Source organism: Phyllobates terribilis, unplaced genomic scaffold (assembly GCF_046119375.1).
Source record: "Phyllobates terribilis strain yellow unplaced genomic scaffold, ASM4611937v1 Scaffold_57__1_contigs__length_8443340, whole genome shotgun sequence".
Lineage (NCBI taxonomy): Eukaryota > Metazoa > Chordata > Amphibia > Anura > Dendrobatidae > Phyllobates > Phyllobates terribilis.
In genome coordinates this window covers 1,402,287-1,420,848 of record NW_027362817.1, presented here as the reverse complement: position 1 = coordinate 1,420,848, position 18,562 = coordinate 1,402,287, and positions in this window count along the sequence as shown.

Sequence of the window (18,562 nt, the reverse complement as noted above, 5' to 3'; positions counted from 1 at the left end):
GAATGCACAAACAGTAATTTCTCCGCATTGCAAGGTGCAATTCTGAAATTTTTTGCTTTTTCCTGCTCCTCTTAGCATGATAAAGAAGATTCAAAGAGAGTGAGATGCCAGCTCCTTTCATTCAGTCAGTAGCTTCAAACATTTCTGGCCTTTTTTCAATGGCAAAAATCAATGAATAATGTGAATGCACAAACAGTAATTTCTCCGCATTGCAAGGTGCAATTCTGAAATTTTTTGCTTTTTCCTGCTCCTCTTAGCATGATAAAGAAGATTCAAAGAGAGTGAGATGCCAGCTCCTTTCATTCAGTCAGTAGCTTCAAACATTTCTGGACGTTTTTCAATGGCAGAAATCAATGAATAATGTGAATTCACAAACTGTAATTTCTCCGCATTGCAATGTGCAATTCTGAAATTTTTTGCTTTTCCCTGCTCCTCTTAGCATGATAATGAAGATTCAAAGAGAGTGAGATGCCAGCTCCTTTCATTCAGTCAGTAGCTTCAAACATTTCTGGTATATGAATAACATGATGGTTTTCAATGGAAAAAATCAATGAATAATGTGAATGCACAAACAGTAATTTCTCCGCTTTGCAAGGTGCAATTCTGAAATTTTTTGCTTTTTCCTGCTCCTCTTAGCATGATAAAGAAGATTCAAAGAGAGTGAGATGCCAGCTCTTTTCATTCAGTCAGTAGCTTCAAACATTTCATGACGTTTTTCAATGGCAAAAATCAATGAATAATGTGAATGCACAAACATTGATTTCTCCTCATTGCAATGTGCAATTCTGAATTTTTTTGCTTTTTCCTGCTCCTCTTAGCATGATAAAGAAGATTCAAAGAGAATGAGATGCCAGCTCCTTTCATTCAGTCAGTAGCTTCAAATATTTCTGGTATATGAATAACATGATGTTTTTCAATGGCAAAAATCAATGAATAATGTCAATATACAAACAGTAATTTCTCCGCATTGCAAGGTGCAATTCTGAAATTTTTTGCTTTTTCCTGCTCCTCTTAGCATGATAAAGAAGATTCAAAGAGAGTGAGATGCCAGCTCTTTTCATTCAGTCAGTAGCTTCAAACATTTCTGGATGTTTTTCAATGGCAAAAATCAATGAATAATGTGAATGCACAAACATTGATTTCTCCGCATTGCAATGTGCAATTCTGAAATTTTTTGCTTTTTCCTGCTTCTCTTAGCATGATAAAGAAAATTCAAAGAGAGTGAGATGCCAGCTCCTTTCATTCAGTCAGTAGCTTCAAACATTTCTGGTATATGAATAACATGATGTTTTTCAATGGCAAAAATCAATGAATAATGTCAATATACAAACAGTAATTTCTCCGCATTGCAAGGTGCAATTCTGAAATTTTTTGCTTTTTCCTGCTCCTCTTAGCATGATAAAGAAGATTCAAAGAGAGTGAGATGCCAGCTCTTTTCATTCAGTCAGTAGCTTCAAACATTTCTGGACGTTTTTCAATGGCAAAAATCAATGAATAATGTGAATGCACAAACATTGATTTCTCCTCATTGCAATGTGCAATTCTGAATTTTTTTGCTTTTTCCTGATCCTCTTAGCATGATAAAGAAGATTCAAAGAGAGTGAGATGCCAGCTCTTTTCATTCAGTCAGTAGCTTCAAACATTTCTGGCCGTTTTTCAATGGCAAAAATCAATGAATAATGTGAATGCACAAACTGTAATTTCTCCGCATTGCAAGGTGCAATTCTGAAATTTTTTGCTTTTCCCTGCTCCTCTTAGCATGATAAAGAAGATTCAAAGAGAGTGAGATGCCAGCTCCTTTCATTCAGTCAGTAGCTTCAAACATTTCTGGCCTTTTTTCAATGGCAAAAATCAATGAATAATGTGAATGCACAAACAGTAATTTCTCCGCATTGCAAGGTGCAATTCTGAAATTTTTTGCTTTTTCCTGCTCCTCTTAGCATGATAAAGAAGATTCAAAGAGAGTGAGATGCCAGCTCCTTTCATTCAGTCAGTAGCTTCAAACATTTCTGGACGTTTTTCAATGGCAGAAATCAATGAATAATGTGAATTCACAAACTGTAATTTCTCCGCATTGCAATGTGCAATTCTGAAATTTTTTGCTTTTCCCTGCTCCTCTTAGCATGATAATGAAGATTCAAAGAGAGTGAGATGCCAGCTCCTTTCATTCAGTCAGTAGCTTCAAACATTTCTGGTATATGAATAACATGATGGTTTTCAATGGAAAAAATCAATGAATAATGTGAATGCACAAACAGTAATTTCTCCGCTTTGCAAGGTGCAATTCTGAAATTTTTTGCTTTTTCCTGCTCCTCTTAGCATGATAAAGAAGATTCAAAGAGAGTGAGATGCCAGCTCTTTTCATTCAGTCAGTAGCTTCAAACATTTCATGACGTTTTTCAATGGCAAAAATCAATGAATAATGTGAATGCACAAACATTGATTTCTCCTCATTGCAATGTGCAATTCTGAATTTTTTTGCTTTTTCCTGCTCCTCTTAGCATGATAAAGAAGATTCAAAGAGAATGAGATGCCAGCTCCTTTCATTCAGTCAGTAGCTTCAAATATTTCTGGTATATGAATAACATGATGTTTTTCAATGGCAAAAATCAATGAATAATGTCAATATACAAACAGTAATTTCTCCGCATTGCAAGGTGCAATTCTGAAATTTTTTGCTTTTTCCTGCTCCTCTTAGCATGATAAAGAAGATTCAAAGAGAGTGAGATGCCAGCTCTTTTCATTCAGTCAGTAGCTTCAAACATTTCTGGACGTTTTTCAATGGCAAAAATCAATGAATAATGTGAATGCACAAACATTGATTTCTCCGCATTGCAATGTGCAATTCTGAAATTTTTTGCTTTTTCCTGCTTCTCTTAGCATGATAAAGAAGATTCAAAGAGAGTGAGATGCCAGCTCCTTTCATTCAGTCAGTAGCTTCAAACATTTCTGGTATATGAATAACATGATGTTTTTCAATGGCAAAAATCAATGAATAATGTCAATATACAAACAGTAATTTCTCCGCATTGCAAGGTGCAATTCTGAAATTTTTTGCTTTTTCCTGCTCCTCTTAGCATGATAAAGAAGATTCAAAGAGAGTGAGATGCCAGCTCTTTTCATTCAGTCAGTAGCTTCAAACATTTCTGGACGTTTTTCAATGGCAAAAATCAATGAATAATGTGAATGCACAAACATTGATTTCTCCTCATTGCAATGTGCAATTCTGAATTTTTTTGCTTTTTCCTGATCCTCTTAGCATGATAAAGAAGATTCAAAGAGAGTGAGATGCCAGCTCTTTTCATTCAGTCAGTAGCTTCAAACATTTCTGGCCGTTTTTCAATGGCAAAAATCAATGAATAATGTGAATGCACAAACTGTAATTTCTCCGCATTGCAAGGTGCAATTCTGAAATTTTTTGCTTTTCCCTGCTCCTCTTAGCATGATAAAGAAGATTCAAAGAGAGTGAGATGCCAGCTCCTTTCATTCAGTCAGTAGCTTCAAACATTTCTGGTATATGAATAACATGATGGTTTTCAATGGCAAAAATCAATGAATAATATCAATATACAAACAGTAATTTCTCCGCATTGCAAGGTGCAATTCTGAAATTTTTTTGCTTTTTCCTGCTCCTCTTAGCATGATAAAAAAGATTCAAAGAGAGTGAGATGCCAGCTCTTTTAATTCAGTCAGTAGCTTCAAACATTTCTGGACGTTTTTCAATGGCAAAAATCAATGAATAATGTGAATGCACAAACATTGATTTCTACTCATTGCAATGTGCAATTCTGAAATTTTTTGCTTTTTCCTGCTCCTCTTAGCATGATAAAGAAGATTCAAAGAGAGTGAGATGCCAGCTCCTTTCATTCAGTCAGTAGCTTCAAATATTTCTGGTATATGAATAACATGATGTTTTTCAATGGCAAAAATCAATGAATAATGTCAATATACAAACAGTAATTTCTCCGCATTGCAAGGTGCAATTCTGAAATTTTTTGCTTTTTCCTGCTCCTCTTAGCATGATAAAGAAGATTCAAAGAGAGTGAGATGCCAGCTCTTTTCATTCAGTCAGTAGCTTCAAACATTTCTGGACGTTTTTCAATGGCAAAAATCAATGAATAATGTGAATGCACAAACATTGATTTCTCCTCATTGCAATGTGCAATTCTGAAATTTTTTGCTTTTTCCTGCTTCTCTTAGCATGATAAAGAAGATTCAAAGAGAGTGAGATGCCAGCTCTTTTCATTCAGACAGTAGCTTCAAACATTTCTGGACGTTTTTCAATGGCAAAAATCAATGAATAATGTGAATGCACAAACATTGATTTCTCTGCATTGCAATGTGCAATTCTGAAATTTTTTGCTTTTTCCTGCTTCTCTTAGCATGATAAAGAAGATTCAAAGAGAGTGAGATGCCAGCTCCTTTCATTCAGTCAGTAGCTTCAAACATTTCTGGTATATGAATAACATGATATTTTTCAATGGCAAAAATCAATGATTAATGTCAATATACAAACAGTAATTTCTCCGCATTGCAAGGTGCAATTCTGAAATTTTTTGCTTTTTCCTGCTCCTCTTAGCATGATAAAGAAGATTCAAAGAGAGTGAGATGCCAGCTCTTTTCATTCAGTCAGTAGCTTCAAACATTTCTGGACGTTTTTCAATGGCAAAAATCAATGAATAATGTGAATGCACAAACATTGATTTCTCCTCATTGCAATGTGCAATTCTGAAATTTTTTGCTTTTTCCTGCTCCTCTTAGCATGATAAAGAAGATTGAAAGAGAGTGAGATGCCAGCTCTTTTCATTCAGTCAGTAGCTTCAAACATTTCTGGACGTTTTTCAATGGCAAAAATCAATGAATAATGTGAATGCACAAACAGTAATTTCTCCGCATTGCAAGGTGCAATTCTGAAATTTTTTGCTTTTTCCTGCTCCTCTTAGCATGATAAAGAAGATTCAAAGAGAGTGAGATGCCAGTTCCTTTCATTCAGTCAGTAGCTTCAAACATTTCTGGCCTTTTTTCAATGGCAAAAATCAATGAATAATGTCAATGCACAAACAGTAATTTCTCCGCATTGCAAGGTGCAATTCTGAAATTTTTTGCTTTTTCCTGCTCCTCTTAGCATGATAAAGAAGATTCAAAGAGAGTGAGATGCCAGCTCCTTTCATTCAGTCAGTATCTTCAAACATTTATGGACGTTTTTCAATGGCAAAAATCAATGAATAATGTGAATGCACAAACTGTAATTTCTCCGCATTGCAATGTGCAATTCTGAAATTTTTTGCTTTTCCCTGCTCCTCTTAGCATGATAAAGAAGATTCAAAGAGAGTGAGATGCCAGCTCCTTTCATTCAGTCAGTAGCTTCAAACATTTCTGGTATATGAATAACATGATGGTTTTCAATGGCAAAAATCAATGAATAATGTGAATGCACAAACAGTAATTTCTCCGCTTTGCAAGGTGCAATTCTGAAATTTTTTGCTTTTTCCTTCTCCTCTTAGCATGATAAAGAAGATTCAAAGAGAGTGAGATGCCAGCTCTTTTCATTCAGTCAGTAGCTTCAAACATTTCTGGACGTTTTTTAAAGGCAAAAATCAATGAATAATGTGAATGCACAAACATTGATTTCTCCTCATTGCAATGTGCAATTCTAAATTGTTTGCTTTTTCCTGCTCCTCTTAGCATGATAAAGAAGATTCAAAGAGAGTGAGATGCCAGCTCCTTTCATTCAGTCAGTAGCTTCAAACATTTCTGGCCTTTTTTCAGTGGCAAAAATCAATGAATAATGTGAATGCACAAACAGTAATTTCTCCGCATTGCAAGGTGCAATTCTGAAATTTTTTGCTTTTTCCTGCTTCCCTTAGCATGATAAAGAAGATTCAAAGAGAGTGAGATGCCAGCTCCTTTCATTCAGTCAGTAGCTTCAAACATTTCTGGACATTTTTCAATGGCAAAAATCAATGAATAATGTGAATGCACAAACAGTAATTTCTCCGCATTGCAAGGTGCAATTCTGAAATTTTTTGCTTTTTCCTGCTCCTCTTAGCATGATAAAGAAGATTCAAAGAGAGTGAGATGCCAGCTCCTTTCATTCAGTCAGTAGCTTCAAACATTTCTGGTATATGAATAACATGATGGTTTTCAATGGCAAAAATCAATGAATAATGTCAATATACAAACAGTAATTTCTCCGCATTGCAAGGAGCAATTCTGAAATTTTTTGCTTTTTCCTGCTCCTCTTCGCATGATAAAGAAGATTCAAAGAGAGTGAGATGCCAGCTCTTTTCATTCAGTCAGTAGCTTCAAACATTTCTGGACGTTTTTCAATGGCAAAAATCAATGAATAATGTGAATGCACAAACAATAATTTCTCCGCATTGCAAGGTGCAATTCTGAAATTTTTTGCTTTTTCCTCCTCCTCTTAGCATGATAAAGAAGATTCAAAGAGAGTGAAATGCCAGCTTCTTTCATTCAGTCAGTAGCTTCAAACATTTCTGGACGTTTTTCAATGGCAAAAATCAATGAATAATGTGAATGCACAAACAGTAATTTCTCCGCATTGCAAGGTGCAATTCTGAATTTTTTGCTTTTTCCTGCTCCTCTTAGCATGATAAAGAAGATTCAAAGATAGTGAGATGCCAGCTCCTTTCATTCAGTCAGTAGCTTCAAACATTTCTGGTATATGAATTACATGATGTTTTTCAATGGCAAAAATCAATGAATAATGTGAATATACAAACAGTAATTTCTCCGCATTGCAAGGTGCAATTCTGAAATTTTTTGCTTTTTCCTGCTCCTCTTAGCATGATAAAGAAGATTCAAAGAGAGTGAGATGCTAGCTCCTTTCATTCAGTCAGTGGCTTCAAACATTTCTGGTATATGAATAACATGATGTTTTTCAATGGCAAAAATCAATGAATAATGTGAATGCACAAACAGTAATTTCTACGCATTGCAAGGTGCAATTCTGAAATTTTTTGCTTTTTCCTGCTCCTCTTAGCATGATAAAGAATATTCAAAGAGAGTGAGATGCCAGCTCTTTTCATTCAGTCAGTAGCTTCAAACATTTCTGGACGTTTTTCAATGGCAAAAATCAATGAATAATGGGAATGCACAAACATTGAATTCTCCGCATTGCAATGTGCAATTCTGAAATTTTTCGCTTTTTCCTGCTCCTCTTAGCATGATAAAGAAGATTCAAAGAGAGTGAGATGCCAGCTCCTTTCATTCAGTCAGTAGCTTCAAACATTTCTGGCCTTTTTTCAGTAGCAAAAATCAATGAATAATGTGAATGCACAAACAGTAATTTCTCCGCATTGCAAGGTGCAATTCTGAAATTTTTTGCTTTTTCCTGCTTCTCTTAGCATGATAAAGAAGATTCAAAGAGAGTGAGATGCCAGCTCCTTTCATTCAGTCAGTAGCTTCAAACATTTCTGGAAGTTTTTCAATGGCAAAAATCAATGAATAATGTGAATGAACAAACAGTAATTTCTCCGCATTGCAATGTGCAATTCTGAAATTTTTCGCTTTTTCCTGCTCCTCTTAGCATGATAAAGAAGATTCAAAGAGAGTGAGATGCCAGCTCCTTTCATTCAGTCAGTAGCTTCAAACATTTCTGGCCTTTTTTCAGTGGCAAAAATCAATGAATAATGTGAATGCACAAACAGTAATTTCTCCGCATTGCAAGGTGCAATTCTGAAATTTTTTGCTTTTTCCTGCTTCTCTTAGCATGATAAAGAAGATTCAAAGAGAGTGAGATGCCAGCTCCTTTCATTCAGTCAGTAGCTTCAAACATTTCTGGACATTTTTCAATGGCAAAAATCAATAAATAATGTGAATGCACAAACAGTAATTTCTCCGCATTGCAAGGTGCAATTCTGAAATTTTTTGCTTTTTCCTGCTCCTCTTAGCATGATAAAGAAGATTCAAAGAGAGTGAGATGCTAGCTCCTTTCATTCAGTCAGTGGCTTCAAACATTTCTGGTATATGAATAACATGATGTTTTTCAATGGCAAAAATCAATGAATAATGTGAATGCACAAACAGTAATTTCTACGCATTGCAAGGTGCAATTCTGAAATTTTTTGCTTTTTCCTGCTCCTCTTAGCATGATAAAGAAGATTCAAAGAGAGTGAGATGCCAGCTCCTTTCATTCAGTCAGTAGCTTCAAACATTTCTGGTATATGAATAACATGATGGTTTTCAATGGCAAAAATCAATGAATAATGTCAATATACAAACAGTAATTTCTCCGCATTGCAAGGTGCAATTCTGAAATTTTTTGCTTTTTCCTGCTCCTCTTCGCATGATAAAGAAGATTCAAAGAGAGTGAGATGCCAGCTCTTTTCATTCAGTCAGTAGCTTCAAACATTTCTGGACGTTTTTCAATGGCAAAAATCAATGAATAATGTGAATGCACAAACAATAATTTCTCCGCATTGCAAGGTGCAATTCTGAATTTTTTGCTTTTTCCTGCTCCTCTTAGCATGATAAAGAAGATTCAAAGATAGTGAGATGCCAGCTCCTTTCATTCAGTCAGTAGCTTCAAACATTTCTGGTATATGAATTACATGATGTTTTTCAATGGCAAAAATCAATGAATAATGTGAATATACAAACAGTAATTTCTCCGCATTGCAAGGTGCAATTCTGAAATTTTTTGCTTTTTCCTGCTCCTCTTAGCATGATAAAGAAGATTCAAAGAGAGTGAGATGCTAGCTCCTTTCATTCAGTCAGTGGCTTCAAACATTTCTGGTATATGAATAACATGATGTTTTTCAATGGCAAAAATCAATGAATAATGTGAATGCACAAACAGTAATTTCTACGCATTGCAAGGTGCAATTCTGAAATTTTTTGCTTTTTCCTGCTCCTCTTAGCATGATAAAGAAGATTCAAAGAGAGTGAGATGCCAGCTCCTTTCATTCAGTCAGTAGCTTCAAACATTTCTGGCCTTTTTTCAATGGCAAAAATCAATAAATAATGTGAATGCATAAACAGTAATTTCTCCGCATTGCAAGGTGCAATTCTGAAATTTTTTGATTTTTCCTGCTCCTCTTAGCATGATAAATAGGATTCAAAGAGAGTGAGATGCCAGCTCCTTTCATTCAGTCAGTAGCTTCTAATATTTCTGGACGTTTTTCAATGGCAAAAATCAATGAATAATGTGAATGCACAAACAGTAATTTCTCCGCATTGCAAGGTGCAATTCTGAAATTTTTTGCTTTTTCCTGCTCCTCTAAGCATGATAAAGAAGATTCAAAGAGAGTGAGATGCCAGATCCTTTCATTCAGTCAGTAGCTTCAAACATTTCTGGTATATGAATAACATGATGTTTTTCAATGGCAAAAATCAATCAATAATGTGAATGCTCAAACAATAATTTCTCCGCATTGCAAGGTGCAATTCTGAAATTTTTTTATTTTTCCTGCTCCTCTTAGCATGATAAAGAAGATTCAAAGAGAGTGAGATGACAGCTCCTTTCATTCAGTCAGTAGCTTCAAACATTTCTGGCCTTTTTTCAATGGCAAAAATCAATGAATAATGTGAATGCACAAACAGTAATTTCTCCGCATTGCAAGGTGCAATTCTGAAATTTTTTGCTTTTTCCTGCTCCTCTTAGCATGATAAAGAAGATTAAAAGAGAGTGAGATGCCAGCTCCTTTAATTCAGTCAGTAGCTTCTAACATTTCTGGATGTTTTTCAATGGCAAAAATCAATGAATAATGTGAATGCACAAACAGTAATTTCTCCGCATTGCAAGTTGCAATTCTGAAATTTTTTGCTTTTTCCTGCTCCTCTTAGCATGATAAAGAAGATTCAAAGAGAGTGAGATGCCAGCTCCTTTCATTCAGTCAGTAGCTTCAAACATTTCTGGTGTATGAATAACATGATGTTTTTCAATGGCAAAAATCAATGAATAATGTGAATGCACAAACAGTAATTTCTCCGCATTGCAAGGTGCAATTCTGAAATTTTTTGCTTTATCCTGCTCCTCTTAGCATGATAAAGAAGATTCAAAGAGAGTGAGATGCCAGCTCCTTTCATTCAGTCAGTAGCTTCCAACATTTCTGGCCTTTTTTCAATGGCAAAAATCAATGAATAATGTGAATGCACAAACAGTAATTTCTCCGCATTGCAAGGTGCAATTCTGAAATTTTTTGCTTTTTCCTGCTCCTCTTAGCATGATAAAGAAGATTCAAAGAGAGTGAGATGCCAGCTCCTTTCATTCAGTCAGTAGCTTCAAACATTTCTGGACGTTTTTCAAAGGCAAAAATCAATGAATAATGTGAATGCACAAACAGTAATTTCTCCGCATTGCAAGGTGCAATTCTGAAATTTTTTGCTTTTTCCTGCTCCTCTTAGCATGATAAAGAAGATTCAAAGAAAGTGAGATGCCAGCTCCTTTCATTCAGTCAGTAGCTTCAAACATTTCTGGTATATGAATAACATGATGTTTTTCAATGGCAAAAATCAATGAATAATGTGAATGCACAAACAGTAATTTCTCCGCATTGCAAAGTGCAATTCTGAAATTTTTTGCTTTTTCCTGCCCCTCTTAGCATGATAAAGAAGATTCAAAGAGAGTGAGATGCCAGCTCCTTTCATTCAGTCAGTAGCTTCAAACATTTCTGGTATATGAATAACATGATGGTTTTCAATGGCAAAAATCAATGAATAATGTCAATATACAAACAGTAATTTCTCCGCATTGGAAGGTGCAATTCTGAAATTTTTTGCTTTTTCCTGCTCCTCTTAGCATGATAAAGAAGATTCAAAGAGAGTGAGATGCCAGCTCTTTTCATTCAGTCAGTAGCTTCAAACATTTCTGGCCTTTTTTCAGTGGCAAAAATCAATGAATAATGTGAAGGCACAAACAGTAATTTCTCCGCATTGCAAGGTGCAATTCTGAAATTTTTTGCTTTTTCCTGCTCCTCTTAGCATGATAAAGAAGATTCAAAGAGAGTGAGATGCCAGCTCCTTTCATTCAGTCAGTAGCTTCAAACATTTCTGGTATATGAATAACATGATGTTTTTCAATGGCAAAAATCAATGAATAATGTGAATGCACAAACAGTAATTTCTCCGCATTGCAAAGTGCAATTCTGAAATTTTTTGCTTTTTCCTGCTCCTCTTAGCATGATAAAGAAGATTCAAAGAGAGTGAGATGCCAGCTCCTTTCATTCAGTCAGTAGCTTCAAACATTTCTGGTATATGAATAACATGATGGTTTTCAATGGCAAAAATCAATGAATAATGTCAATATACAAACAGTAATTTCTCCGCATTGGAAGGTGCAATTCTGAAATTTTTTGCTTTTTCCTGCTCCTCTTAGCATGATAAAGAAGATTCAAAGAGAGTGAGATGCCAGCTCTTTTCATTCAGTCAGTAGCTTCAAACATTTCTGGCCTTTTTTCAGTGGCAAAAATCAATGAATAATGTGAATGCACAAACAGTAATTTCTCCGCATTGCAAGGTGCAATTCTGAATTTTTTTGCTTTTTCCTGCTCCTCTTAGCATGATAAAGAAGATTCAAAGAGAGTGAGATGCCAGCTCCTTTCATTCAGTTAGTAGCTTCAAACATTTCTGGACGTTTTTCAATGGCAAAAATCAATGAATAATGTGAATGCACAAACAGTAATTTCTCCGCATTCCAAGGTGCAATTCTGAAATTTTTTGCTTTTTCCTGCTCCTCTTAGCATGATAAAGAAGATTCAAAGAGAGTGAGATGCCAGCTCCTTTCATTCAGTCAGTAGCTTCAAACATTTCTGGTATATGAATAACATGATGGTTTTCAATGGCAAAAATCAATGAATAATGTGAATGCACAAACAGTAATTTCTCTGCATTGCAAGGTGCAATTCTGAAATTTTTTGCTTTTTCCTGCTCCTCTTAGCATGATAAAGAAGAATCAAAGAGAGTGAGATGCCAGCTCCTTTCATTCAGTCAGTAGCTTCAAACATTTCTGGTATATGAATAACATGATTGTTTTCAATGGCAAAAATCAATGAATAATGTCTATATACAAACAGTAATTTCTCCGCATTGCAAGGTGCAATTCAGAAATTTTTTGCTTTTTCCTGCTCCTCTTAGCATGATAAAGAAGATTCAAAGAGAGTGAGATGCCAGCTCCTTTCATTCAGTCAGTAGCTTCAAACATTTCAGTTATATGAATAACATGATGGTTTTCAATGGCAAAAATCAATGAATAATGTCAATATACAAACAGTAATTTCTCCGCATTACAAGGTGCAATTCTGAAATTTTTTGCTTTTTCCTGCTCCTCTTAGCATGATAAAGAAGATTCAAAGTGAGTGAGATGCCACCTCTTTTCATTCAGTCAGTAGCTTCAAACATTTCTGGTATATGAATAACATGATGTTTTTCAATGGCAAAAATCAATGAATAATGTGAATGCACAAACAGTAATTTCTCCGCATTGCAAGGTGCAATTCTGAAATTTTTTGCTTTTTCCTGCTCCTCTTAGCATGATAAACAAGATTCAAAGAGAGTGAGATGCCAGCTCCTTTCATTCAGTCAGTAGCTTCAAACATTTCTGGACGTTTTTCAATGGCAAAAATCAATGAATAATGTGAATGCACAAACAGTAATTTCTCCGCATTGCAAGGTGCAATTCTGAAATTTTTTGCTTTTTCCTGCTTCTCTTAGCATGATAAAGAAGATTCAAAGAGAGTGAGATGCCAGCTCCTTTCATTCAGTCAGTAGCTTCAAACATTTCTGGACGTTTTTCAATGGCAAAAATCAATGAATAATGTGAATGCACAAACAGTAATTTCTCCGCATTGCAAGGTGCAATTCTGAAATTTTTTGCTTTTTCCTGCTCCTCTTAGCATGATAAAGAAGATTCAAAGAGAGTGAGATGCCAGCTCCTTTCATTCAGTCAGTAGCTTCAAACATTTCTGGTATATGAATAACATGATGGTTTTCAATGGCAAAAATCAATGAAAAATGTGAATGCACAAACAGTAATTTCTCCGCATTGCAAGTTGCAATTCTGAAATTTTTTGCTTTTTCCTGCTCCTCTTAACATGATAAAGAAGATTCAAAGAGAGTGAGATGCCAGCTCCTTTCATTCAGTCAGTAGCTTCAAACATTTCTGGTATATGAATAACATGATGTTTTTCAATGCAAAAATCAATGAATAATGTGAATGCACAAACAGTAATTTCTCCGCATTGCAAGGTGCAATTCTGAAATTTTTTGCTTTTTCCTGCTCCTCTTAGCATGATAAAGAAGATTCAAAGAGAGTGAGATGCCAGCTCCTTTCATTCAGTCAGTAGCTTCAAACATTTTTGGTATATGAATAACATGATGGTTTTCAATGGCAAAAATCAATGAATAATGTCAATATACAAACAGTAATTTCTCCGCATTGCAAGGTGCAATTCTGAAATTTTTTGCTTTTTCCTGCTTCTCTTAGCATGATAAAGAAGATTCAAAGAGAGTGAGATGCCAGCTTCTTTCATTCAGTCAGTAGCTTCAAACATTTCTGGACGTTTTTCAATGGCAAAAATCAATGAATAATGTGAATGCACAAACAGTAATTTCTCCGCATTGCAAGGTGCAATTCTGAAATTTTTTGCTTTTTCCTGCTCCTCTTAGCAAGATAAAGAAGATTCAAAGAGAGTGAGATGCCAGCTCCTTTCATTCAGTCAGTAGCTTCAAACATTTCTGGTATATGAATAACATGATGTTTTTCAATGGCAAAAATCAATGAATAATGTCAATATACAAACAGTAATTTCTCCGCATTGCAAGGTGCAATTCTGAAATTTTTTGCTTTTTCCTGCTCCTCTTAGCATGATAAAGAAGATTCAAAGAGAGTGAGATGCCAGCTCCTTTCATTCAGTCAGTAGCTTCAAACATTTCTGGTATATGAATAACATGATGGTTTTCAATGGCAAAATCAATGAATAATGTGAATGCACAAACAGTAATTTCTCCGCATTGCAAGTTGCAATTCTGAAATTTTTTGCTTTTTCCTGCTCCTCTTAGCATGATAAAGAAGATTCAAAGAGAGTGAGATGCCAGCTCCTTTTATTCAGTCAGTAGCTTCAAACATTTCTGGTATATGAATAACATGATGTTTTTCAATGCAAAAATCAATGAATAATGTGAATGCACAAACAGTAATTTCTGCGCATTGCAAGGTGCAATTCTGAAATTTTTTGCTTTTTCCTGCTCCTCTTAGCATGATAAAGAAGATTCAAAGAGAGTGAGATGCCAGCTCCTTTCATTCAGTCAGTAGCTTCAAACATTTCTGGTATATGAATAACATGATGTTTTTCAATGCAAAAATCAATGAATAATGTGAATGCACAAACAGTAATTTCTCCGCATTGCAAGGTGCAATTCTGAAATTTTTTGCTTTTTCCTGCTCCTCTTAGCATGATAAAGAAGATTCAAAGAGAGTGAGATGCCAGCTCCTTTCATTCAGTCAGTAGCTTCAAACATTTTTGGTATATGAATAACATGATGGTTTTCAATGGCAAAAATCAATGAATAATGTCAATATACAAACAGTAATTTCTCCGCATTGCAAGGTGCAATTCTGAAATTTTTTGCTTTTTCCTGCTTCTCTTAGCATGATAAAGAAGATTCAAAGAGAGTGAGATGCCAGCTTCTTTCATTCAGTCAGTAACTTCAAACATTTCTGGACGTTTTTCAATGGCAAAAATCAATGAATAATGTGAATGCACAAACAGTAATTTCTCCGCATTGCAAGGTGCAATTCTGAAATTTTTTGCTTTTTCCTGCTCCTCTTAGCATGATAAAGAAGATTCAAAGAGAGTGAGATGCCAGCTCCTTTCATTCAGTCAGTAGCTTCAAACATTTCTGGTATATGAATAACATGATGTTTTTCAATGGCAAAAATCAATGAATAATGTCAATATACAAACAGTAATTTCTCCGCATTGCAAGGTGCAATTCTGAAATTTTTTGCTTTTTCCTGCTCCTCTTAGCATGATAAAGAAGATTCAAAGAGAGTGAGATGCCAGCTCCTTTCATTCAGTCAGTAGCTTCAAACATTTCTGGTATATGAATAACATGATGGTTTTCAATGGCAAAAATCAATGAATAATGTGAATGCACAAACAGTAATTTCTCCGCATTGCAAGTTGCAATTCTGAAATTTTTTGCTTTTTCCTGCTCCTCTTAGCATGATAAAGAAGATTCAAAGAGAGTGAGATGCCAGCTCCTTTTATTCAGTCAGTAGCTTCAAACATTTCTGGTATATGAATAACATGATGTTTTTCAATGCAAAAATCAATGAATAATGTGAATGCACAAACAGTAATTTCTGCGCATTGCAAGGTGCAATTCTGAAATTTTTTGCTTTTTCCTGCTCCTCTTAGCATGATAAAGAAGATTCAAAGAGAGTGAGATGCCAGCTCCTTTCATTCAGTCAGTAGCTTCAAACATTTCTGGTATATGAATAACATGATGGTTTTCAATGGCAAAAATCAATGAATAATGTGAATGCACAAACAGTAATTTCTCTGCATTGAAAGGTGCAATTCTGAAATTTTTTGCTTTTTCCTGCTCCTCTTAGCATGATAAAGAAGAATCAAAGAGAGTGAGATGCCAGCTCCTTTCATTCAGTCAGTAGCTTCAAACATTTCTGGTATATGAATAACATGATTGTTTTCAATGGCAAAAATCAATGAATAATGTCGATATACAAACAGTAATTTCTCCGCATTGCAAGGTGCAATTCAGAAATTTTTTGCTTTTTCCTGCTCCTCTTAGCATGATAAAGAAGATTCAAAGAGAGTGAGATGCCAGCTCCTTTCATTCAGTCAGTAGCTTCAAACATTTCAGTTATATGAATAACATGATGGTTTTCAATGGCAAAAATCAATGAATAATGTCAATATACAAACAGTAATTTCTCCGCATTGCAAGGTGCAATTCTGAAATTTTTTGCTTTTTCCTGCTCCTCTTAGCATGATAAAGAAGATTCAAAGAGAGTGAGATGCCAGCTCTTTTCATTCAGTCAGTAGCTTCAAACATTTCTGGTATATGAATAACATGATGTTTTTCAATGGCAAAAATCAATGAATAATGTGAATGCACAAACAGTAATTTCTCCGCATTGCAAGGTGCAATTCTGAAATTTTTTGCTTTTTCCTGCTCCTCATAGCATGATAAACAAGATTCAAAGAGAGTGAGATGCCAGCTCCTTTCATTCAGTCAGTAGCTTCAAACATTTCTGGACGTTTTTCAATGGCAAAAATCAATGAATAATGTGAATGCACAAACAGTAATTTCTCCGCATTGCAAGGTGCAATTCTGAAATTTTTTGCTTTTTCCTGCTTCTCTTAGCATGATAAAGAAGATTCAAAGAGAGTGAGATGCCAGCTCCTTTCATTCAGTCAGTAGCTTCAAACATTTCTGGACGTTTTTCAATGGCAAAAATCAATGAATAATGTGAATGCACAAACAGTAATTTCTCCGCATTGCAAGGTGCAATTCTGAAATTTTTTGCTTTTTCCTGCTCCTCTTAGCATGATAAAGAAGATTCAAAGAGAGTGAGATGCCAGCTCCTTTCATTCAGTCAGTAGCTTCAAACATTTCTGGTATATGAATAACATGATGGTTTTCAATGGCAAAAATCAATGAATAATGTCAATATACAAACAGTAATTTCTCCGCATTGCAAGTTGCAACTCTGAATTTTTTTGCTTTTTCCTGCTCCTCTTAACATGATAAAGAAGATTCAAAGAGAGTGAGATGCCAGCTCCTTTCATTCAGTCAGTAGCTTCAAACATTTCTGGTATATGAATAACATGATGGTTTTCAATGGCAAAAATCAATGAATAATGTGAATGCACAAACAGTAATTTCTCGGCATTGCAAGTTGCAATTCTGAAATTTTTTGCTTTTTCCTGCTCCTCTTAGCATGATAAAGAAGATTCAAAGAGAGTGAGATGCCAGCTCCTTTTATTCAGTCAGTAGCTTCAAACATTTCTGGTATATGAATAACATGATGTTTTTCAATGCAAAAATCAATGAATAATGTGAATGCACAAACAGTAATTTCTGCGCATTGCAAGGTGCAATTCTGAAATTTTTTGCTTTTTCCTGCTCCTCTTAGCATGATAAAGAAGATTCAAAGAGAGTGAGATGCCATCTCCTTTCATTCAGTCAGTAGCTTCAAACATTTCTGGTATATGAATAACATGATGGTTTTCAATGGCAAAAATCAATCATACAAACAGTAATTTCTCCGCATTGCAAGGTGCAATTCTGAAATTTTTTGCTTTTACCTGCTCCTCTTAGCTTGATAAAGAAGATTCAAAGAGAGTGAGATGCCAGTTCTTTTCATTCAGTCAGTAGCTTCAAACATTTCTGGACGTTTTTCAATGGCAAAAATCAATGAATAATGTGAATGCACAAACAGTAATTTCTCCGCATTGCAAGGTGCAATTCTGAAATTTTTTGCTTTTTCCTGCTCCTCTTAGCATGATAAAGAAGATTCAAAGAGAGTGAGATGCCAGCTTCTTTCATTCAGTCAGTAGCTTCAAACATTTCTGGACGTTTTTCAATGGCAAAAATCAATGAATAATGTGAATGCACAAACAGTAATTTCTCCTCATTGCAAGGTGCAATTCTGAAATTTTGTGCTTTTTCCTGCTCCTCTTAGCATGATAAAGAAGATTAAAAGAGAGTGAGATGCCAGCTCCTTTCATTCAGTCAGTAGCTTCAAACATTTCTCGTATATGAATAACATGATGTTTTTCAATGGCAAAAATCAATGAATATTGTCAATATACAAACAGTAATTTCTCCGCATTGCAAGGTGCAGTTCTGAAATTTTTTGCTTTTTCCTGCTCCTCTTAGCATGATAAAGAAGATTAAAAGAGAGTGAGATGCCAGCTCCTTTCATTCAGTCAGTAGCTTCAAACATTTCTGGTATATGAATAACATGATGTTTTTCAATGGCAAAAATCAATGAATAATGTGAATGCACAAACAGTAATTTCTCCGCATTGCAAGGTGCAATTCTGAAATTTTTTGCTTTTTCCTGCTCCTCTTAGCATGATAAAGAAGATTCAAAGAGAGTGAGATGCCAGCTCCTTTCATTCAGTCAGTAGCTTCAAACATTTCTGGCCTTTTTTCAATGGCAAAAATCAATGAATAATGTGAATACACAAACAGTAATTTCTCCGCATTGCAAGGTGCAATTCTGAAATTTTTTGCTTTTTCCTGCTCCTCTTAGCATGATAAAGAAGATTCAAAGAGAGTGAGATGCCAGCTCCTTTCATTCAGTCAGTAGCTTCAAACATTTCTGGTATATGAATAACATGATGGTTTTCAATGGCAAAAATCAATGAATAATGTGAATGCACAAACAGTAATTTCTCCGCTTTGCAAGGTGCAATTCTGAAATTTTTTGCTTTTTCCTGCTCCTCTTAGCATGATAAAGAAGATTCAAAGAGAGTGAGATGCCAGCTCTTTTCATTCAGTCAGTAGCTTCAAACATTTCTGGACGTTTTTCAATGGCAAAAATCAATGAATAATGTGAATGCACAAA